Source organism: Musca domestica, unplaced genomic scaffold, assembly GCF_030504385.1.
Source record: "Musca domestica strain aabys unplaced genomic scaffold, Musca_domestica.polishedcontigs.V.1.1 49, whole genome shotgun sequence".
Lineage (NCBI taxonomy): Eukaryota > Metazoa > Arthropoda > Insecta > Diptera > Muscidae > Musca > Musca domestica.
In genome coordinates, this window is record NW_026712344.1 from 1,803,742 (window position 1) to 1,828,115 (window position 24,374).

General features: G+C 33.7%; 1 protein-coding gene across 1 annotated transcript in view; it reads left to right on the forward strand.

Annotated features, from left to right (window-relative positions):
* LOC131804763 (mucin-5AC) overlaps positions 1 to 24,374 on the forward strand; it is a 342,229-nt gene that overhangs the window by 209,571 nt on the left and 108,284 nt on the right. The gene's annotated exons all lie outside the window — the stretch shown is intronic.

The following is a 24,374-nucleotide window of genomic DNA, read 5'->3' on the forward strand; positions in this document are numbered from 1 at the left end:
TCATTTCCAGCTCACAATGGCCACCAAAATCTCCGGATACCAATCCGTTGGACTATAGTGTCCGGAGTATTTTGGAAAGCAAATTTGGCACTAAAAATACCAAAGTGTCAATCACCTCAAGCAAGGGCTTCGCCGGAAATGGCCCAAAATACCGCAGAACAACATTCAGGCATCGTGTGACGGTTTCTTGGCCGTTTGAAGGCCATAATTCGTGCCTAATGCGACCAATTCGAACAAATCTAAACTTATTCTAAAATTTGATGCTGTTCCCGACATTTTTTGCTTTCATTCAATAAAATTTAAAAAAAAAATGTAAAAATTATGGCGTTTTGCTTGTTAAAGTTTTTTATACCCTACACCACAAGGTGGTCAGGGTATTATGTCTTTGTGCATTTGTTTGTAAAAGGCAAAAGGAAACGAGATAGACCCACAATTCCTTTTGATGATCTGCATAGAATCACTTTCTGAGTTGATTTATGCATGTCAGTCCGTCTGTCCGTCCGTCCGTCCGTCTGTCCACGTATTCTTGTGAACAAAATGCAGGTCGCATTTATTATCCGATTGAGATGAAATTTTGCAAACAACATTTGTTAGGCCCAAGGACGAACCCTATTGAAATTGGAGATAATCGGTCAAAATTTAGATATAGCTCCCATATATATCTTCGTCCGTTTTGCCTTTTATTGTGCACCAAACCTTTAATATCAGCCCGAATAGCATGGAATTTTGCACATACAACCAAATTAGGCCTAAAAATAAGTATGTGAAATTTGATCGAAATCGGTTCAGATATAGCTATAGCTCCCATATATATTGTTCATCCGATTTGTTATTTTTGTCCTCCGCAGCCGTAATATGCACTCTGTAACAACAATATTTGGGGAAATATATCAAATGCAGCTCAGAAATACCTTTGCTAAATTTTATAGAGATCGGTTCAGATTTGGATATAGCTCCCATATATAACTTCGTCCGATTTACCTTTTATTGTGCACCAAACGTCTAATATTTGCCCAAATGGGATGGAATTTGGCACATACGACCGAATTTAGTCTAGAAGGTAGTATGCCAAAATTGGTGAAGATCGGTTCAGATATAGCTATAGCTCCCATATATATTGTTCATCCGATTTGTTGTATTTGTTACCTACAGCCGTAATATGCACTCCGTAACAACGATATTCAGGGAAATATATCAAATACAGCTCAGAAATATCTTTGCCAAATTTTATCGAGATCGGTTAAGATTTGGATATAGTTCCCATATATATCTTTATCTGATTTCAAATTAATTTTGCACCAAATGGGCAATACAAGTCCGAATTTAAAAGATACAAATGCTTCGGCATATTTAGTCCTTTGAATTTTAAATTATAATTATAATCATAGCGTGTATGATTGAATTATCCCATAAAAACTTTTAATTATTAAGTGGAGCTCAACTAAATTAGCAAAGTGGTGTAGGGTATCATAAAATCGGCCCCGCCCGACTTTAGGACTTTCTTTACTGGTTTAAAATCAACTATGGAAAATATATATTTTTTAAATATTTAAATATCTACCTAATTATTTAAGTTCAAAGTAGTTTTTCAAACACGGTGCACCCAAATGTCAATATTACCGATTTTTTTAATAAATAATATTTCCATTTAAACAGTGCCATTCTAATGAGCACATCACCATAATTACGTGGACGTAAATGCTCCTAACAGTGCAGTCTTGAGTTCTCATATAAAACCATCATGCGATACCCCATTTCGGCCAAAGTTATAAAATATCAAAAAACAAATAAAGTTAAAACAATGAAGCCAACATTTTTTTTAATTTCGATCCACTGTTCTTTGACGAGTAGTACACATTTTTAGCAAAAGAAGTAAAAGAAAACATATCTGAGCAATTATGACAGGAATTGAGTCAACAACAAACTAAAGAGGAATACAATCTCTGAGTGACGATGTGACATTTATGTATTTTAATGAATACCGAAAAAGCAAAAGCAGTCAAAAAAGAAAAACAGGGAAACTCAAATAAAAGGAAAAGGCATTAAAACTAAATTTCATACAAAGATATGTTTGTATTTGGATTCCAAAACACCCAGACTCTCTCTCTCTCCCTCTCTCCAACTCTCATTGAATCTATAAGAATTTCACAAAAAGAGAAAACAACATTTACGAAAAACAAAATCACATTTCTAAAATACTGGACTAATGATGCATCCAAAATGGAATGTCCCACTCAGAGAACCGAAAACGTTTTAATGATGACATCAAACGTCAAAAGACATTAAAAAATGATTTTGTGACATATTAACGTACGTACACAGCGAGTGAAAAGAATTTGAAAAATCTTTTCATGATTGACATAATAAAAATTTGTGAAATGTTTTCGCTTTCAGTTTTATTGTTTTACTGTTGTTGTTCGTTTGTTTGCATTTTTTTTCTGTTGGTTTATTTGTCTTAATTAATTTGAATTTATTTTAGATTGTGGTCATTAAAATTACGACTTCTGGGCAAAGCCAAGAGCAAAACAAAAACGAAAACACGTAAATTTACTTAATAGCCATTAACAAATTAAGGGGACATAAATTTTAAAAATATTATATGTCTATTAAACAACAATGTCATTTGGGATTTTTTATCTTGATAGTCCTCATTTTATTAGTTTGAAGTAATAATTAACTGGCAGTTATACCCTAGATTATAGGTCAAAATACTGAGGGAAATTTTTTCTAAACATCACAATATTATAACCGAATAGAATTGATAGTATATATTCTTGAAAAATATAGGATTAAAGTTCTGATAAAATTTCCAAAAATTAAACCGGTAAAGAAAATCTTAAATTCTGGCGGGGCCGACTTTATGATACCCTACCCTATTTACTAGAGGGGGAATTAGTGAGAATTAAATCATACCAACTATGATTATAGTTATAATTTAAAGTCCAAATATTCTCCTCTTAATCGATTTCTTTTAAATATTCCAAGACATTTGCGCCTTTCATATTACCCATATGGTGCACAGTTAACTTGAAATAGGACAAAGATATATATGGGAGCCATACCCAAATCCGAACCGATCTCAGTAAGATTTGGCAAAGGTATTTTTGAGCTGTAATTGATATATTCCCCAGAATGTCGTTACGGAGTGCATATTACGGATGCGGAGGATAATAATAACTAATCGCATGAACATTATATATGAGAGCTATAATTATATCTGAACCGATTTTCACCAAATTTGATATACTTGTGCCAAATTCCATTCCATTTGGGCTAATATTACGCATTTGGTGCACAATAAAAGACAAATCGGACGAAGATACATATGGGAGCCCTATCTTAATTTTGACCGATTATCTCCAATTTCAAGAGGGTTCGTCCTTGGATCTAATATACAATTTGTGCAAAATTTATCTGGATCGGGCAATAAATGCGACATGTACTTTGTTTACAAAAATACATAGACAGACGAACGGACGGACATGTATATATCAACTCAGAATGTGATTCTATGCAGATCATCAAAAGGTACTATGCCTGTTACAAACAAATGCACAAAGACATAATATCCTGACCACTTGTGGTGTAGGGTATAAAAAGTAAACTGTTCGTAATTATAGCACTAATAGCCTTGAAGAAATTTGTGAAAAATGCACGACTTTATCGTCCTTTGAAAAAAATATTTCTTCAATACTCCTTATGAATTCCGCGGTTCCTAGAAAATGGCACAGTGCAACAAATTTCAATTTTTTCAATAAATACGGCATACGGAAAATCCAGCAGATTATGAAAGTGGAAAGAAGACACGCGAATTGGCGTTTTAAATTATATTATTTACATTGCAAAGCAACCAAAATAAAGATGTCAAGTGTCGGCCTTTTTATGGTATATATTAAGTATACAAATTTCTTTTGTTCAGAATCTCACAGTGAAATTTGATCTAGAATAATTCTTACTTTGACACTTTTCCCAAAAAATGTAGTGTAGAGGGTGATTTTTGACTCGGATTATATACGTGTTGACTTAACAGCACAAAAAAGCAAAGACAAAATTTTAATTTTTATTACATACATTTTTAATGTAATTTTTATAAAAAACTATTGAAACTAGATGTATCATTTATTCTTAGATTTATAGTGAAATGTTGTGTAGAATATTTCTTCTTTAGACACTTTTCACCTAAAATGAAATTTTATGTTACTTTCGGGCGTCAATTCGAAAAAAGTCCGAAGAAAAATTTATAAAAAACAAAATTATGAAATATTTTCGAATTTTTTGTGGAACATTGATGAAAATATTTTTGGGATATATAGAAGATATTGGGATTTCTTTTCTGTGATAGCTTATAGTAAAATTTAACAAAGAATACTTTTGTCTTTAACGTCATCCTTCTAAAATTATTCTTTGTTGGAGTTTTTTGCCAAAATCACACAAAATATGGCTTTAACCCGAAATGTCTCGTTAGGTAAGATTTGGATTAATAAGATTAATGTCTTCTAGAATCTAGAGTAGAATTTTATGACAAATAATTGTTTGATATATTTAGACTTGCTACGTTGACATTTAAAGGGTGTCTTTAGCCATATTTTAAAAAAGTTCACTCCTTCGAGAGTTGAAATTTTTGATCAAAATATTTTTTTGTATTTCTATCTGCAATATTGCCGAAGATACTATATACCTAAAATTCTCAGATTTCGAGGGAATTTTAATCGAAATTTTCCAAAAGTGTAGAAGAGTCGGGAAATTTGCCCCCTTAATTTTGATTACTTTTCGATGCAAATTTTCAAAATGTCGATACACGTGTCTTCTTTTTTAGCGCTTCTTTGATAATCTGCTTGTTTTCCCCGTAATTATTTTTCTGGGTTGCACAGATTTCCGTCGATAAAAAACGCATAGCCCATCCGAACAATTTGACTAAGTAAAGAAAAAAGGCTCCAGGACTAGGACTCATATTTCCTAAAAAATATATTAGAAATCAACAATTATTGCCTTATAGTGGTTAGGAAAAACAAATCTTCAAAAACCTACAATTATCGGACTTTTAGTCCATGAACAAATATTCTTATACAACTCTTAAATCCTTGAAGAAATATTCGTAAACGAGTTACGATTTAAATATTCTTAAAAATCCATGATCATAGCTTTTTAGTCCTTGAAAAAAACTTCTTAAAAATTGACAATTGTGGTTTCTTTTGGTTCTGGAAAATATTATTAAAAAATCCAAGATTGTGGCTCTGTTGGTCACTGAAAATATTGTTAAAAAAACATACGATTATAGCTCTTTAGGAGTTTGGAATATATTATTGAAAAATCTGCGATAATGTCACCTAAAATTCTTGAAACAAGTTTCTTAAAAATTCGATTATGATTCTTATCTCTTCCTTATATCCTTGAAAGAGTATTCTTCAGAAATTCACGATTATGTCCCTAAAACAAGTTTTTACAAAAAAATTTCCGACTATGGCTCTTAAAAAAATCAAGGATCCTAACTCCAATAGTCCTTGAAAAAATATTATTCAGACATCTAATAGTATGGCTTTAATAGTTATTAAAAATATTCTCCCTTCATAAAAAATCCACGATTATGTCTTCTATAGTGTCTTCTATAGTTCTCAAAAATACATGAATTTGCTATTAAAATCCTTGAAAAAATATTCTTAAAAAATCCACAATATTATTCCTTAATTTTTTTCCGTAATTATAAATTGCTCTTATTGTCCTTTAAAAAAATCCAAGATTATGACGACTATAATCCTTGAAAAATCAACAATTACTACCTTTGTAGTCCTGAAAGATACCTTCAAAAATCCATAATTATCACAGTTATAGTCCTTGAACAAAAAAATCCACGGATATGACGCTTTTAATCCTTAAAAAGATATTCATAAAAAATCAGGATTAAAATATTCTTCCAAAATCAATAATCATGGCATTTTAGTCCTTGAATAAATTATTCTTAAAAAATCCATGGTTATGGCTCTTTTAGTTCTTGAAAAATTATTTAAGAAAAAAAAAAACACGATTATGGCTCCTATAGTCCTTAACACAATATTCTTCGAATATCTACAATTATCAAAATATTCTCCGTTCAAAAAAATCTTAAAAAATCCAAGATTATGACACTTATAGTACTTTAAGAAATATTCTTAAAATCCACAATGTTAGTCCTTAAAAATGTTTTCCGTGATTTTTGCTCTTATTGACCTTTAAAAATGTTCTTCTAAAATCAACGATTATAATTTTATTGTCCTTGAAAAATTATTCTTAAAGAAATTGGGACTGTGAGAGGTACAGTCCTTGAAGAAATTTTCTTAAAATTTTAACAATAGGGCCTTCATAGTCCTTGAAAAAAAAATAATATTAAAAATCGACAATTATTGCTCTCATAGTCCTTAAAAAAACAATTCTTTAAATATCCATAATTATTGTACTTTTAGTCCATTAGAAATATATTCTTTAAAAATACAAGGTTATGGCCCTTCTAGTCCTTGAAAAAATATTCTTAAAAATCCACGATTGTGGGTTTTCACACAATATTATTCAATTATCGAAATATTTTCCCTTCAAAAATAGCCCTTCAAAAAATATTTTTAAAAAGTATACGATTTTGGCTCTTAAAATTCTTGAATAAATATTAGAAAATAACTCTGTGCGACAAATTTCCATTTTTTTTTTTTAATAAATACGGGGAAAATCCATCAGATTATGAATGTGGAGCTAAACAAAGAAAATACGTGTATCGGCGTTTCTCAACTTTATATATTAAAGTTTCACTCTTTCTATGGGTATATATAAAATATACAATTTTTTTTCTTTTTGGGGACTCACAATAAAATTCGGTACTTTTAGTCCTTTATAAATATATTCTTTAAAAAAATACAAGGTTATGGCCCTTCTAGTCCTTGAAAAAATATTCTTAAAAATCCACGATTGGGGGCTTTCATGCAATATTTTTCAATTATCGAAATATTTTCCCTTCAAGAAATATTTTAAAAAATATATATACGATTTTTGCTCTTAAAACTCTTGAAAAAATATTAGTTAAATTTTTTAATCCTTAAAAAATTTTGTTCCGTGACTGTTGTCCTTATAGTCGTTTAAAAAATTTGCTTCTGAAATGGCTAAATTCTCCCTTCAATAACATTCTTAAAAAAAATCCACGATTAAGGCTCCTATCGTCCTTCAATAAATATTCTTAAAAATCCACGAAATTTGATCTTAAAATCATTGAAAAAAAAATTCTAAAAAAATCTAATCCAAAAAAATCTTTCCGTGATTGTTCTTATTGTTCTTTAAAAACTGTTCAGACATCAACGATCCACAACTGTATACTAGGCACAGTAGTAGTCTAGTCCTTGAAGAAATTTTCTTAAAAGTGTAAGATTATGGCCCTCATAGTCCTTAAAAAAATATTATTAAAAAATGAACAATTATTGCTCTTATAGTCAATATGAAAATCTACGGATATGGCTCTTGTAATCCTAAAATAAAATGAATAACATATTCTTAAAAATATTCCTCTTACAATCCTTGAACAAACATTTCCCACTCATTGTCCAAAAAATGTTGTTAAAAAAGCTCTTAATGTCCTTGAAAAAAAATTGTAACGAATCCAAAATAATAGGTCTATTGGTCCTTGGCTCGAGTTTATCCCCAATGTTTCTTCTGTAAAAATTGTTTGTACAGGTTAATGTTGATAGGCCCCCCTTCTCTCATGTGAGCTCCAAAGTTTGGTGTATTTACGCAAATTGAATATCCATGTCGGCGTTTTTGATGTCTTCCATTTCTTTGATGAATATCTTTTAACCATTTTCAACCATTCCATAAAATTGTTCAATTTTGGACAATTTCAATTGGCACGTGTGCCCAACACACGTTTACGTGATCTAATTGATTTAACTGTTTAATTTTTATTTGTTTTGGTGTTTTTTTTTTTTTTTTATTTTAAAGTGAATAACACACTTAATGGACAGACTGTCTTCACGCTCGTTGGGTGAAACGTTGGTGGCGCCTTGCGCCTTTTATGTGTTAATTAGCCGCACACTTGAGAAAAATTTCAATTTGCATTTCATTACTTCTTTTTGAATGGCTATTAAGTGTGAAGTTTTTTATTATTACTATTAGTGTGTTTACGAAACAGGTAAAATGAAATATGGAAACAAGATGAACTGAAAGTTTTACAGAATACATTGTTGGCTGATGTAACACTTGGAGAAAAATGTATCATGATTGGTTTTAGATTGGTGTTGGGTGGCGTTTCGGCTAACTTTATTTTAAAATTATATATTTCCTCTGCATAAAGTCCATCTCACGTATCTGCAAAATCTGTGACCAAAAGCATGTCATGGGTCGAAAGACTTTCGCAACTCCTGTGGCTTCCAGAAAAAAACTATGTTTTTCACACAAAATTTACAAGAAATATCAGAATAGTAACCATTTTGGAAGGGGCCCAGACCCCAGTGCTTCCCTGAATTGACAAATCACACGCAAGGAGATGAGGGCGGTATGATTTCAGGAAGGCATTTAGAAAGATCGGTTTTACAATTGAACTACTTATACGTCCAGTGAAGAATTTTGTAGAAGAACGACACTTAGTGTAGGTTTCTTCCCAACACATTTTCCTACACATTACAGATACTTAATACATATTGTAAACATTATATATCTCTTCTATATATATAATTGGATCATTAGGGAAATCCGAACTTATAGTGGTTCCAAGTTTCAAAAAAATCTTTAAAAGTCCATTTTTATAATCGTCTATGAATCCTTTGGAAAAGTATAAAATTCTACATATTGCAAATATTGTTCTATAGAAAGAAAATAAATTCTAAGTTAATCCTTGTATAAATCCAACCTTCTAGAAATATAAAAAAAATCCCTATGAAATCTTTAAAAATCAAATTTTAGTCCTTCTATGATCCTTGCAAAAATCCTGTTTGTATATCTCTAAAAGATATACAAAGTCGTCTTAAAATATTTTTAGAAATTTGTTAAGATGTAAACAAAAAGGTACTCGACACATTTTAAAAATCGTTATCCAATCTCTTAAGACAACCATAGAAATCATAAAAAATATTAGGTTTTTTGTTGTCCTTAAGTCGTTTTAAGAAGCTAGGTTTACAGCCGCACCTTTCTTTTAAAAATCCACATTTATAGTTACTCCTTGACACTTATAGAAACTCCGTATTCTTGTATTCTCAAAAAAAAAAATTTGAAAAAATACTCTCATATTGCTGTCTTTGGATTCCTCCTTGAAATCTTTAAATATAGCTCTTAGATCCACTTAGGAATCGTTAAAAACTGAAATCTTTAAAAATTCACCCTTAAAAAATTAAGGTTTAATGCCGCCCTCGATTCATTCCAATTTTTTTTAATTCAGATTTACATTATTTTCATAGACATCCAGCAATCCTTACAGAAATCTTAAAAAAAAAAACACCTATGTATTGCTTTTTTTTTTTTTTTTTTGAAATCTTAACAAGTAAAAAAGTATCGGTCGGTTTTGCCGACAGATGTATACCCTCAGCCAATGCTAGATTATTTAAAAATATTTTGACTTCTGCTATGATTACTCAAATGTTAAACCCCTTATGGCCAATATTGGCCATTTCGTTTCAGACCTAAATAAATGCGATATAAATATTGCAACGTGCTAGGTTTGGACTGTGTTATGTTAATGGAAATTTTTGGGATGTTCCAAGTCTTGAATAGAATCGGATGTGAATTTCGCTTTTTATGAGCTTCATGGATATTCAATATTTTGAGCCTTTGTGGGGGAGCTACCAGAAGGAGTGAACCGATATATCCCATCTTCACAACGAATATTTTGTTAGTTTAAATATAAAGAGAACCTGATGATTATTTCGGATTTTATAAACGTTTTGGTTATTCAAAACTTTGCCCCTTTATGGGGGAGGTAGCAAGAGGAATGGTCCGTTTTTTTTTAACAGATCCTGTGTTGATAGAAAATTTGAGATGTGCCAAGTCTAAATGCAATCCGATGTTAATTTCGCGTTTTATGAGCTTAATGGATATTCAAAATTTCGACCTATTGTGTGAGAGGTACCAGAAGGAGTGGACCGATATTGTTCATTTTCTGAACCAAACCTTTTGTGGGGGAGGTACAAGAGGGAGTGAACCGATATATTCCATCTTAACATCAGATCTTTGGTTAATATAAATATTGGGATGTGTGAAATTTTAAAACAATCGGACACTTAGATCACATTTTATGAAAGTAGTAATTATTCAAAATTTTTTCCATTTGTGGTGTAGGTACTTGATGGAGTGGACCGATATTTTCCATTTTCACACCTGACCTAACACTAACGCAAATATTAGGATTTGCAAAGTTGGAGCAAAATCGGACTATAGTTTTCCTTTCTGTGCAATAAATATATTTTTTGAAAATTTCGAACTTTTGTGGGGGAGGTACCAGAAGGAGTGGACCGATTTTGCCCATCTCCGAACTCGATCAAAGTTTGACAAAAATATTACGATGTACAATGTTTGGATGAAATCGGATACTCCCTTCGAGAGTTATCGTGCGCACCAGCCAGCCAGACAGACATACGGACGGACATCGCTAAATCGACTCCAAATGTTCTGAAACGGATTCGGTCCAAAGAGACCTAGGGTCTAAAACCGTTATTTCGACTAGGCACGTTTCGACCGTATCAAATGATATATACCCTCTGTAGCCATATGGCTGAGGGTATAAAAAACCAAGAAAAATAGCTAATACACTCCACTTTTGGGAAGGATCTTGCAAAACGTAAAAAAAAGTTGCCAATATCAAGAGATACGGTTGGACCTTCAAAGCCAATTACCTGCCTGAAAATTAGGTGCTATTACAAACTCCAAATATCAAGTTTAAGATAATTCTGTTGGAAATGCATCATTATCTTCCGAATATTGGGAGGTATCGTTTTTCGGAGGCTGCACGAAGACGTGAATTTGTATGGGCAATTTTCAGTCATATAAAGAAGTGCCTACAGCGATCTCCAAATTCCAAATTTGAAATAATGCTGGTGAAAGGTGTGACAAAAATCAAAATACCGAATAAAGGGAGGTATTGTATAGGAAATTTTCTATCAACAATTCCGGTGAAAAACGTGGCATTAATCATCAAAATACCTCATATCTGGAGGTACAGTTATATGAGGTCTATACAAAAACTTAGACTTATATTTGCAGTTCTATGCAAGGATATTTCTTACATGATTGCAATACCAATTTACAAATTCAGGGTAAAATTGTGACTAAAACAACCAAAAAAAAACCTTAAAACATGTCGGTACGGTTACATGGGACCTATACCAAAACGTGGTACCATACACACAAAAATTCCAAAAAAATCACTTATATTTAGTTCTTCCTGAATTCCATAAGAAATGTTTAAAGGGTTCAAATTTTATTTCCAGCTTATAGATATGTTTGTATCTATTAAGCTTAGGTTCTCAAAAAGTCCTTTGAACCTAATAGAAATCTTCTACAAATCATCATTTCTAGTCGTCCTTAAATCATCCTATAAAAATGATTTTGTTCTTGGTTCGATCTGTGATTCTCCTTGATGTTTATTGCCAGCTTATAGGTCCATTTGAATAGTCGTCCTCTGGGGCCCTTAGAAATCTTTAACAAAACTACATATCACCTTGGATCTTCCTAAATAATCGTCCTTGGAACCACAGAGAGATCGCAGAGAGAGAGAGAGAGAGAGAGAGTTCTTGGATCCACCTAGAAATGCTTAGAAAATTCGTGTATATAGCAATCTTTGGATGACTCCAAAAAGCCTTTAAAAGAAAATGGATCCTCCCAAAAAATCATTACAATTACTTTTTGGTCTCCTCTGAATTATTTTCGTGGATATTATAAGAGCTATTAAAAAATGTTTTTTTGTAGTTATTTTCGACTCTCCCTTGATCATTTTCCTAGATATTATTAAAATATTAACAAATGTTTTTTATTCGGTTTCCACTCTCTTTATTGTATTTGGATTTTTTCCACAGTCCTCATTTTGACTCGTCCTTGGATGCTTCTAAAAAAACAAAAAAATATTTTTAATCATAAATAATTTTTAACAAAAATCAAGTGGTCGTCCTTGACACCACTTTGAGATCCCTAATCCACATTAATAGTTGTCCTTCAATCGTACTAAAATTTTAAATAACTAATTCTTGAAAAATCCTCGTTAAAAAAAAAGTCCACATTAATTGTCGTCTATACAGGGTGAAATGAAAAAACTGCAACCAACTTCAGACTGCTGTCATTTCTAAGCCACTCGTCCGATAGCTGTTAAAATTATTCCAGTGACAGCTCATTATATTGTTTACAAGCGTACAAAAGAATTTTGGTAAGAATTTTACAGAAAAATTGTTATTCGTGATGGAATTCAAGCGTGATAGTGTGATTTCTTTATATTTGGCTGGAAAACCACAAGTGACTATCATTAGAGCACTCCAGCATTTAAATGTGAATAAATCGTTTGTGTCTCGTACCATCGTACCGTGATACTGGTAGCGTAGGCCGACGTCAAGGAAGTGAACGGAAGAAAAGAGCAACATCAGCAGAAATGGTTCGAAAAGTAAAAAAAGCGACTTGAAACCTGCAAGAACTTACACCGCAACAGAAAGAAAATAGACTCTGGGATCATAAAAATTTTCCGAAATATTCATGTTTTTATACCCTACACCACAAGGTGGTCAGGGTATTATGTCTTTGTGCATTTGTTTGTAACAAGCAAAAGGAAACGAGATAGACCCATAGTTCCTTTTGATGATCTGCATAGAATCACTTTCTGAGTTGATTTGTGCATGTCAGTCCGTCTGTCTGTCAGTCTGTCCATGTATTCTTGTGAACAAAATGCAGGTCGCATTTATTATCCAATTGAGATGAAATTTTGCAAACAACATTTGTTTGGCCCAAGGACGAACCCTATTGAAATTGGAGATAATCGGTCAAAATTTAGATATAGCTCCCATATATATCTTCGTCCGATTTGCATTTTATTGTGCACCAATCGTGTAATATCAGCCCGAATTGTATGGAATTTTGCACATACAACCAAATTAGGCCTGAAAATAAGTATGCCAAATTTGATCGAAATCGGTTCAGATATAGCTATAGCTCCCATATATATATTGTTCATCCGATTTGTTATTTTTGTCCTCCGCAGCCGTCAAATGCACTCTGTAACAACAATATTTGGGGAAATATATCAAATGCAGCTCAGAAATACCTTTGCTAAATTTTATCGAGATCGGTTCAGATTTGGATATAGCTCCCATATATAACTTCGTCCGATTTACCTTTTATTGTGCACCAAACGTCTAATATTTGCCCAAATGGGATGGAATTTGGCACATACGACCGAATTTAGTCTAGAAGGTAGGTAGGGTATATAGCTATAGCTTCCATATATATTTTTCATCCGATTTTTTGTATTTGTTACCTACAGCCGTAATATGCACTCTGTAACAACAATATTTGGGGAAATATATCAAATTCAGCTCAGAAATACCTTTGCTAAATTTTATCGAGATCGGTTCAGATTTGGATATAGTTCCCATATATATTTTTATCCGATTTCAAATTAATTTCGCACCAAATGGGCAATACAAGTCCGAATTGAAAATATACAAATGCTTCGTCATATTTAGTAATTATAATCATAGCGTGCATGATTAAATTCTCCCATAAAAACTTTTAATTATTAAGTGGAGCTCAACTAAATTAGCAAAGTGGTGTAGTGTATCATAAAATCGGCCCCGCCCGACTTTAGGACTTTCTTTACTGGTTTTGTACTGCAGATGCCAGGTGTAAATACAAATATGGATGTCATCAAAAAACTTAATTATTTCTTAGTTTATTCTGAAAAATTTAGCACTTTTTTCCAATTTGCTGGAAATATAATTTCACTGCATAATTTCCAGTCTGGGTTGTGGCAAATGTCAAGTGTCATTCGAATGGAAAGCACATATATATTTTGAAGAAAAAAAATCCTCTTTAAAACCCTCCCTTTCGAATTAATATATTTTGTTTTTATTAGTAATTCCTAATATTCAATTGTAATTTGATATTCCCAAAAAAGTATTACTTTTATTTTTACAGGCTATTAATTAAAAATTATAATAACACAATGAAATTCAAATGAAACCCCCCTTTCAAATGAAAATAATTGTTGTGACTTAAATTGCCGGAGCTATTCAAAATCGTTTCGTTCGACAACAACATCTACAACACCAATAACAATTCATTTAAATTAGTCTCACTTTAGTCTGGGTCAAATGGACGGCAATGGTGATTGTTGTTGCTGTTGTTTTTTTGTTTACTTCTATGAGAGTTGTTGTTGCTGTTATTGCTGTTTTCTAATTACCCCCTTAATATGGTATCCCGCATATAGGCAACAGCCACTCAGCCAATTTGAACAAGTTAACATCACATTTAATACAAGGAGCAATGGAAAAAAAATCCAACATTAATCCCAAGAGCAGCGGCGAACAGCACCAGCCACCTGAGAACCTCACAAATTGTTTCGTTTGCGGTTGTTGGAAAGGTGCTGTTTTTTTTTCGTATGCAAATCATGAACCATTGACTGGCCTAAGTCAGTCCACGCCGGACTCTGTCTATCGATTAATGACTTTTGCTGTTCAACAATTATAGAGACACAATGACTAAAAAAAGAACGAGTGACAACCGGGCAAAAGCGGCGGCAGCAGCAACAACAACAACAACACGAATAACTATGACATTAACATGGAACCCAAACAATTATTAAAAGTTTATTAATAGGCATTACTATGAGCAGGAGGGTGAGCTTTGGACAAGGTACACTGAGAAAAAATTATTTGTTGCTTGCAAATGAAATAAGAAAAGTGAACGGAAGGGAATTTACTGTGAAGTGGCCTAGGATAATTGAGGTTCTCTCTCCAGATTCATTCTCGGCTTTGGATTCTTTTAAACATTTGTAAGCTATAATTATATCAGAAACTCCCTGGGAACAATATAAAATTATCTTATAGTCATCCTTTCGACTTTCCTTGAGGTTTATAGCCGGCTTTGAATCCATTTCGTCGTTCTTGTACACTCTAAGAAATCTTAAAATATTAAATCCATAAAAAAAATGAAAAAATAATTTTTTCTTAATCCTTTTTGATCTGTATAAAAATCCCTTAATATTTTAATAGTTTATTTAATATTTTAAAAATTGAGCCTTATAATCATTGGAATCTGCTAAAAATCCAGGAAGTTTATTAAAATATATATCCTTTTTTGTTGAGCTTGAATCACTAAAAATCCTAAAAAAGTTACTTGAATTGGACCCTTCTAAAAATTATACAATATGCCACACTCAAAGTCGCTGTGGGATCATCCCAGACATCTCAAAATGAAATTTAAGTAGAAAACTATGAGCTGGGGCTATTTCGAGTTTCAGCTGACCGGAGCCAGATATTCTGGTACCGCATACGACGGGTGTCACTAAACTTAGACTAATTTCATTTGTCGTCCTTTATTTTTTTAGACATGTTTTAAAATACCTACTTTATTAATCATCCTTGGATCATCCTAGAATCTCTAACAAGGTCCACTTTATATTCGCCCTTAGATTCTCCTTGAAATTGCAAAAAAAAGTACAGGTAAGCACTCTGCCTGGTATCCTCCTTAAATTACAAAAAAAATACAGATTTATTGTCATCCTTCCAAGGAACGAATCTGGATGGTCGTATACTAATAGAGTGACTCCAACTGTCCTGAAATGGATTTTGTCCAAGGATCTGAAATCGATGAGGCACGTTTAGGTGATACATCTGTATATTTTACAGGGTGAGATAAAAAACTGCAACAAAGTCAAACATTTTTTTTTTTAATTTATTGAATGAAAGCAAAAAATGTCGGAAATAGCAGCAAATTGGTCACCTTTGGCACGAATTATGGCCTTCAAATGGCCAATGAAACCGTCACACGCTGCCCGAATGTTGATCTGCGGTATTTTGGCCCATTCCTGACGAACGCTTACTTGAGGTGATCGACATTTTGGTATTTTTTTTTAGTTCCAACCTTGCTTTCCAAAATACTCCAGACACAATATTCCAACGGATTGGTATCCGGAGATTTTGATAGCCATTGTGCGCTGGAAATTAAGCGAGTGACCTCATTTTGTAACCATTCTTGGGTGGCACGTGCTGAGTGCGATGGTTCTGAGTCCTGTTGGAATGTCCAAGGTCTGCGGCCAAAATGTTTGCGTGCCCAAGGCTTTAATACACCCTCCAGAATATTTTCGCGATAATATTCGGCATTTATTCTGATGCCACGGTCGATTAAAACGATGGAAGAGCGACAATCGGCTGTTACGGCGGCTCACACCATTAGCATGGCCGACGCTTGAGTTCTGCTGGCCAATCGAAGGTGCACATTTTCAGCTGACCTCTTTGGCAAGTAAACACGATCATTTTGTTTGTTTACAAACTGAACCAAATTAGGCAGTTCGCCACTTTCGGCCAAGCGAAGCTCGTTTGAATCTGTTTTCTTTGTGTTGCGATGTAAGTTCTTGCACTTTTTGGAATGTTAATGGTTTTACCCCGAGCTCATTTTTCAATATATGCCGAATGGAATATTGCGATATGTTCAGCTCACGAGCCATTTTTCGGCCACTGCGACGCGGGTTTCCGATCAAGTCGCTTCTTTACTTTTCGAACCATTTATGCTGATGTTGCCGTTTTCTTCTGTCCACTTCCTTGACGTCGGACTACGCTACCAGTATCACTGTAACAAGCGATGGTACGAAACACAAAAGATTTATTCACATTTAAATGCTGGAGTGCTTTAACGATAGCTACTTGTGGTTTTCCAGCCAAATATAAAGAAATCACTTTATCACACTTAAATTCCATCACGAATAACTTTTTTTCTGGAAAATTCTCACCAAAAATACTTTGTACGCTTGTAAACAATATAATGAGCTGTCACTGGAATAATTTTGGTTGAGGTTTTTTTATCTCACCCTGTATATACGCTCTGTAGACATATGGCTGATGTTATTATCCTTATAAAAAATGAAAATCCTTGTTTATGGTTATTATAGTTCCTGCAAACTATTCTTAAAATCCTCGTTTATAGCTCTTATAGTCCCTAAAAATATTCCAAAAATCAACTATTAAAATATTCTTAAAAATTAAAAAATTTGGTTTTTATGGTCCCTAAAAAATATTCTTTCTTCAAAAATATTCTAATTAATCCGAAATTAAGACTTTTTTATTCCTTAAAAAAATATTCCTAAAAAATCAATGATTACAGCTCTTGTTGTCCTATAAAAAATATTCTTTAGAGATCCACAATTATGGCTCTAATTGTCCCCAAAAAATATCCTAAAAATCCCCGGCTATGGCACTTATAGTCCTTGAAAAATATTCTTAAATATCCACGATTATGACTCCTATGGTCCTTGACAAAAATATTCTGGAGACATTTACGAGTATGACTTTTATAGTCCTTGAATAATATTCCTCAAGATCCACAGTTATGGCTCTTATATTCCTCGACAAAAAAATATTCTTAAAAAATAATAATTTAGTCTTTAAAAATATTTTTTGTAATATTGACGATTATGGTTCTTTTAATGCAAAAATATTCTGAAAAAATCTACGATTATAATTTTTTTCAAAAATCCATAATTATGGCTTGTATAGTCCTTGGAAAAATAGTTTTAAAAAATCCACGGTTACAGGTCTTATAATCCTTAAAAATATTCTTAAAAATCCACTGTTACGGTTATTATAATCCTTGAAAATTTTTTCTCAAAAATCCTGGATTATGGGTGTTTTAGTCCTTGAAAAAATATTTTAAAAAATCGACGATTGTGACTCTAATTATGTCATGTTTTTTGAGAAAATATTAAAAAAAGAAAATAAAAAAAAATATTATAACTCTTTAATTCCTTGAAAAACAATCTTCAAAAATCCACGTTTATGGCTCCCGTAGTCCTTGGAAAAATATTCTTAAAACTTACACGATTATAGCCCTTTTACGAGCCTGGAAAATATTCTTAAAAAACCCATGATTATGGTTGTCTTCACAAATCCACAAGGCTCATATAGTCTTTGAAAGAACATTCTTAAAATATACCAAACTCTTTCTCTTATAGTTCTTGAAAAAAATATTCCTACGTGCACTTTTATGGCTCTCATAGTCCTTGAACAGATATTCGTAAAAAATTATGGTTCTTATAGTCCTTCAAAAAATATTTTTAAAAATATTTATTAATATTAATTTATTTAGAGAATTTTCATTCGAAATTAACTTTTCACAGTGGAATGCCTCATATATCCTTTATAAGAAAATATTCTTGACTTTTACATCTGTTTGCGTTTCATTTCAAATACTCGAAATTGCCTAAAGATTTCGTTTTTATTACTTTTTTTTTCTGCCTTTTCATATTTAGGTTAAAACATTTCTATCGCCTTATCATCATTATTACAAACATTCAATATTCATTGCATGAATCAAACTAAATTGTTGATATTAAAATCCATGAAATGAAAATTTGTATTTCCCCACACCCGCCGACATAACACCTTGCCATCGAATCGAACATATACAAGTTAGACAATTTCAATATGCAATAGATTTTGAAATTGCATTGCAGCTAAAATTGGTGAGCAATCAATCCATTGAGCGACCCAGCCAACCAACCAACCAACCATTCAATTTATAGTTTTGTTTGTCTGTCAGTCCCAACCATCCACACACACACACACACAAGCCGGTTCGATCATCCAATTCCCATGAGTGGGTGTTATTGTCTGCCTCATCATCATCATCATCGTCGTCGTTGTCGATGCATTCGCTGAATGCAGGCGAGTGTCGGTCATATTTTCCTAATGGTCTAGGGGGGCACTAATGGTGGTGGTGGTGGTGGCTGTCGGTACGTGTTTAAATTGGAAAATGATTCCGTTCCAAAGCCGCCGTCGTCGTCGTCGTCCCAGTAGTGGCATTCAATTCAATATTGCAGTCGTAACCATAGCTGTCATGATTGTTGCTACTACACTCACATAACAAGTGTTGTTGTTTGTTGTTGTTGCTATTGCTGCAGTTGTTAGTGTTAATTAATTGTACATTTGTTTTTCATTTCAACTAATCCGTACCCCTCCCTCCTTATCTCTCTCCCCCTCTCCCTCTTTCGCGTTTAAATAGCATTTTGAACTGCCAGCAATAAACGTTGCTAAGTTTGTTGCAGCCATTTGAGCTGATCTGTGTTGTTGGTGTCGTTAACAATTATTATTTTTTTTTTGTTGTTTTTTGTTGTTCTTCAAACTTAATTATATTTGTTTAATTCTCGACTGGCTTGGAATTGCCTGGTCATCAGTTAACCTTAATTGTATTGGATATGATTCGAGATTTGCAAACGGGGGAATAATGGAATTAACTCGGACTATGTTGGGAGCTGCAAGAACCGAATATCTCATTAAAAGGTTATGTAAAGAAACTACTTTATACATTACCAGCAGGATACAAATAATGGGTTATTCCTTACAAAACCGAACTTTGTGAGTTCGATACTCGGCATTGTTATAAAACTGTCCAAAACAAAAAACAAGTAAAAATCATTAAGTTCGGCCGGGCCAAACTTTTAATACCCTCCACCTTAGGGTAAAAGAAACATTAGAAGAAATGTTGCAAAAACCATTAAAATGCCGAATATCGAGAGGTACCTTTATATGGGGGCTACACCAAAACGTGGACCTATAATTACAATGTTTCGCCACACGAACTAGGACCCATTATGACCCACAAATACCAATTTTTAGACAAATCAGTGAAAAAATGTGGCAAAAACAATCAAAATACCGAATATCGGGAGGTACCTTTATATTGGGGCTATACCAAATCATGGACCCATACATGCAATGTTTCGCCACCGGAGCTGGAAACAATTATGACCCACATATACCAATTTTTAGACAAATCCGTGAAAAAATGTGGCAAAAGTCATCAAATTACCGAATATCGGGAGGTACCGTTATAAGGGGGCTATACCAAAACATGGACCCATACATGCAATGTTTCGCCACCGGAGCTGGAAACCATTATGACCCACATATACCAATTTTTAGACAAATCCGTGAAAAAATGTGGCAAAAAAAAAATTAAAATACCGAATATCGGGAGGTACCTTTATATGGGGCTATACCACAACGTGGACCTATACATGCAATGTTTTGCCACACGCTCAGAGACCCGTTATGACCTACAAATACCAATTTTCAGACAAATCCATAAAAAATGTGGCATAAATCATCAAAATACCGAATATCGGGAGGTACCGTTATATGGGGACTATACCAGAACGTGGACCGATATATCTCATTTTCAATACCAACCATCCTAGACACAATGCAAATAGCTCTGCTAAATTTTGGCACTCTACGTCAAATAATGTGGGCTGTATCGTGATTTCAACAGACAGACAGACAGACGGACATCGTTAAATCGACTTAGAATTTTATGCTGATTATGAACATATATATTTTATGGGGTCTAAGACGAATATTTAAGGATGTTACAAACGGATGACAAAGTTAATATACCCTCCTTTCCAAGGTGGAGGGTATAATAATAATAGAGAAAATGCAGCAGATAAACAAATTAGGTTCCTCGTTTCATTTCCAGCGCACAATGGCCACCAAAATCTCCGGATACCAATCCGTTTGAATTTTGTGTCTGGAGTATTTTGGAAAGCAAGGTTGGCAAGCGCTTCACCGGGAATGGGCTAAAATACCGCAGAGCAACATTCGGGCAGCGTGTGACGGTTTCATTGGCCGTTTAAAGGCACGAGTTATGTGCCAAAGGTGACCAATTCGAACAAGTCTGAACTTCTTCTAAAATTTGATTCTATTTTCGACATTTTTTGCTAACATTACAAAAAAATGTAAAAATTATGGCGTTTAACTTTGTTGCAGTTTTTTTATCTCACCCTGTATACCCTCAGTCAATGTTCTATTATTTAAATATATATTTTGCCTTCTATTATTATTATTCAAATAGTTTACCCTAACCCCACCCCACTTCAATAGGTTAGATGCTTTTTTCGCTTTCTTTGAGAGTTTTGTTTTTCAAAATCTTTAAACCTACGTTGGGGTGGTACCAGAAAAATTGTCCGATCCCTACCATCTTTATAACAGATGTTGTGTTGATGGAACTATTGAGATGTGCCAAATCTCAATGGAATTGGATGTTAATTTCGCGTTTTATGAACTTCGTGGGTACTCAAAATATTGACTCCTTGTTGGGGAAGTACCAGAAAGAGTAGTCCGATATATTCAATCTTCACAGCAGATCTTGTGTCAGTCGAAATAATGGGATGTGTGAAATATGAAGTAAACCTTGGATGCTTGTTTCCGATTTTATGATCGTTTGGATTATTCAAAACGTTAATCCTTTGTGGGGGTGGTACCAGAAGAAATGGTCCGAACCCTACCATCTGTATAACAGAACTTGTGTTAATGGAACTATTGAGATGTGCTAAGTCTGAATGGAATTGTATGTTAATTTCGCGTTTTATGAGCTTCATAGACATTCAAAATTTTGACCCTTTGTAGTGGAGATACTTGATGGATTGGACCGATATTGTCCTTCTTCACACCTGACCTCGCACTGATGAAAATATTAGGATTCGCAAAGTTGGAGCAATCGGATTATCCTTTCTCTATCTGTGCAATAAATATTTTTGGAAAATGTTGATCTTTTGTGGGGGAGGTACCAGAAAGAGTGGACCGATACATTTCATCTTAACACCACACCCTGGGTTAATAAAAATATTATGATGTGTGAAACTTTAAGACAATCGGTCTCTGACACTAAATTTTATAAGAGTTATAATTATTGAAATGTTTGAACCTTTGTGGGGCGGAGTGGTCCGATATTGTCCATTTTCGCACCTGACCTAGCACTGATGAAAATATTAGGATTTGCAAAGTTGGAGCAAAATTGGATTATCCTTTCTCTTTCGGTGCAATAAATTATTTTCGTTAAAAGTGTTGACATTTTGTGGGGGAGTTACCAAAAGAAGTGGACCGATATACCGACATCTCCGAACTCGATCTAAGTTTGACAATAATATTACGATGTACCAAGTTTGGACCAAATCGGATACTCTCTTCGAGAGATATTGTGTGCACCAACCAGTCGGACCAGCCAACCAGCCAAATGTCCTGAAACAGACTTGGTCCAAAGAGACCGAGGGTCTAAATCCGTTTTTTCGACTAGGCATATTTTGACCGTATTAAATGACATATACAGGGTTGCCCATATTCGACGGACCTTTGGGCCCTTCGGGCCCATTCCAATCGACGACGCTTGTCCGCAGCCAACATTCTTTGCGTCAATTGAATTTTGTACGGGAACAAATGCAAATCAATGCGAATAATCCGTTGTAAAGTGGACCGAGCCATGCCCAACTGCTGGGAACGGCGTTTTTGGGATGTTCTTGGGGACCTCTCAACACTGGCTCGTACGGCAGCGATATTCTCGGCCGATCGCCTTGGTCGACTTTTTTATGGCATCTTCGAATTAGAAAGAGCCTTACCAGTCGAAAATTGTTCGTATAAACCCTTAATGGTGTTCTTAGAAGGCGCACTTCTGTTGAATGTAAATTTCAACTATTTCGCGTGTCGTGTATTGGTTCATGGTAAAAATCTGCTTGGACTGACGCTTCAAACGCGGTATGTCATTAAGCGATGTGACATCTCTGTCAAAAGTTATGGCGTTGCCAGATGGGTCCGTCGAATATGGGCAACCCTGTACCCTCCCCATGCATATGGCTGATGGTATAAACAGGAAATATTTCCGGGTTTTTTGAGATCATTAAAGTCAATATTTTTTTAAAGTGTACAATTGAAATAGAGTTATATTTTTTTGTGTTGCACAGTGCAATTTATCAAATTAGCAACACATTTTTCAATCTCGAAACATAAATTTGATAGAATCGTAAAAAGATCGATAAATAAATCCCCTGCAAATCCGGCAATTTCAAAATATTGTTTATAATAAACACGATTTACTGCTTAGTGTGGCAATCACACACACACACGAATGCACTCAGCTAGTTATTGGCCAATCGCGGATTGGTGGCAAATTTAATTGAATTTATGAATTTCAATTTCAAATGAAAATATCAAAATAATGTCTGTCGGTTTGACAGACCGAAAACAAGTATTTCTATTTAAATTGGCTTGTTGCAGTTGTTTCTTGTTGTTGCTGGCGCTGCTGTTGTTATTGCAAATTGGTCGTTCGTCCGTTCATTAAACATGTCATAAATTCTTGGTTAAATTGCGGTTTTTGCTAATATCGCCACACCGCAGCTACGCAGTTATTTGCAGCATTTAGTTTTGTTTAATTGCCTAATAAAAATGTTTAGAACTGGGGAAAAAAATCAATTGAAATAAGAGATAAATGATTGTGAATTTAATAATAATGGGTTTTAATTGGTAGACAGAAGAAAACAATTGGAGGGCGAAGATAGGGAAAACGAAAATATATGAATGCGCATTAATGATATAAAACCTTTTTAAACAGTCTCTTTAAACAGTGTCTGTTTTTAATGAATCTACACCAAAAAAAATAGAGTATGGAGCGTATGATTTACGGCAATATGTATACGCAATGTTGGCCTTTTTTTGTGTAATAATCAAAATTTTAATTCTTTGTGAAGGTGTTGCGAGATGAGGTGAGTCAATACATTCCGTATTCACATCAGATCTCTGATTGAGAGAAATATTTAGTTATAGAAAATTTGAAAAAAAAAAAAAAAAATGCTGATATGTTTCGCAAGTTATGAGAGATATAAGTATTTAAAATTGTGGCCCTTTGTGTGGGAGGTACCAGAAGAATAGGCCGATTTCTATCATCTACTCACTAGATTTTGTATAAGTAAAAATATTGGGAATTGTGACATTTGAAGAGAGTCGAATGCTTTTTTCAAATTTTTTTTTTTGAGAGAAATAATTATTCAAAATTTGGACCCGTTGTGTGGAAGGTACCAGAAATGGTGCACTGATATATTCCAACTTCACACCAGATCTTATGTTAATAAAAATATTGGAATGTGTGAAATTTGAAGACAATCGGAAAGAAATCATCTTAAATCCTCCACCATTCACATTTAAAGTTCGTAATGGGTACTACAGCCTATGACAGAAAATTGTCTGTGCAGGTCCACGTCTTCGCATAGCCCCCATATAACGGCACCTCCCGATATTCGGTATTTTTATGATTTCAGCTACATTATTCACTGGAATCGTTTCACCTTTTGTATTGGGAGATCTTAATGGATACCACAACCTATGGAAAGAAATATCGTACGCAGGTCCACGCATTCG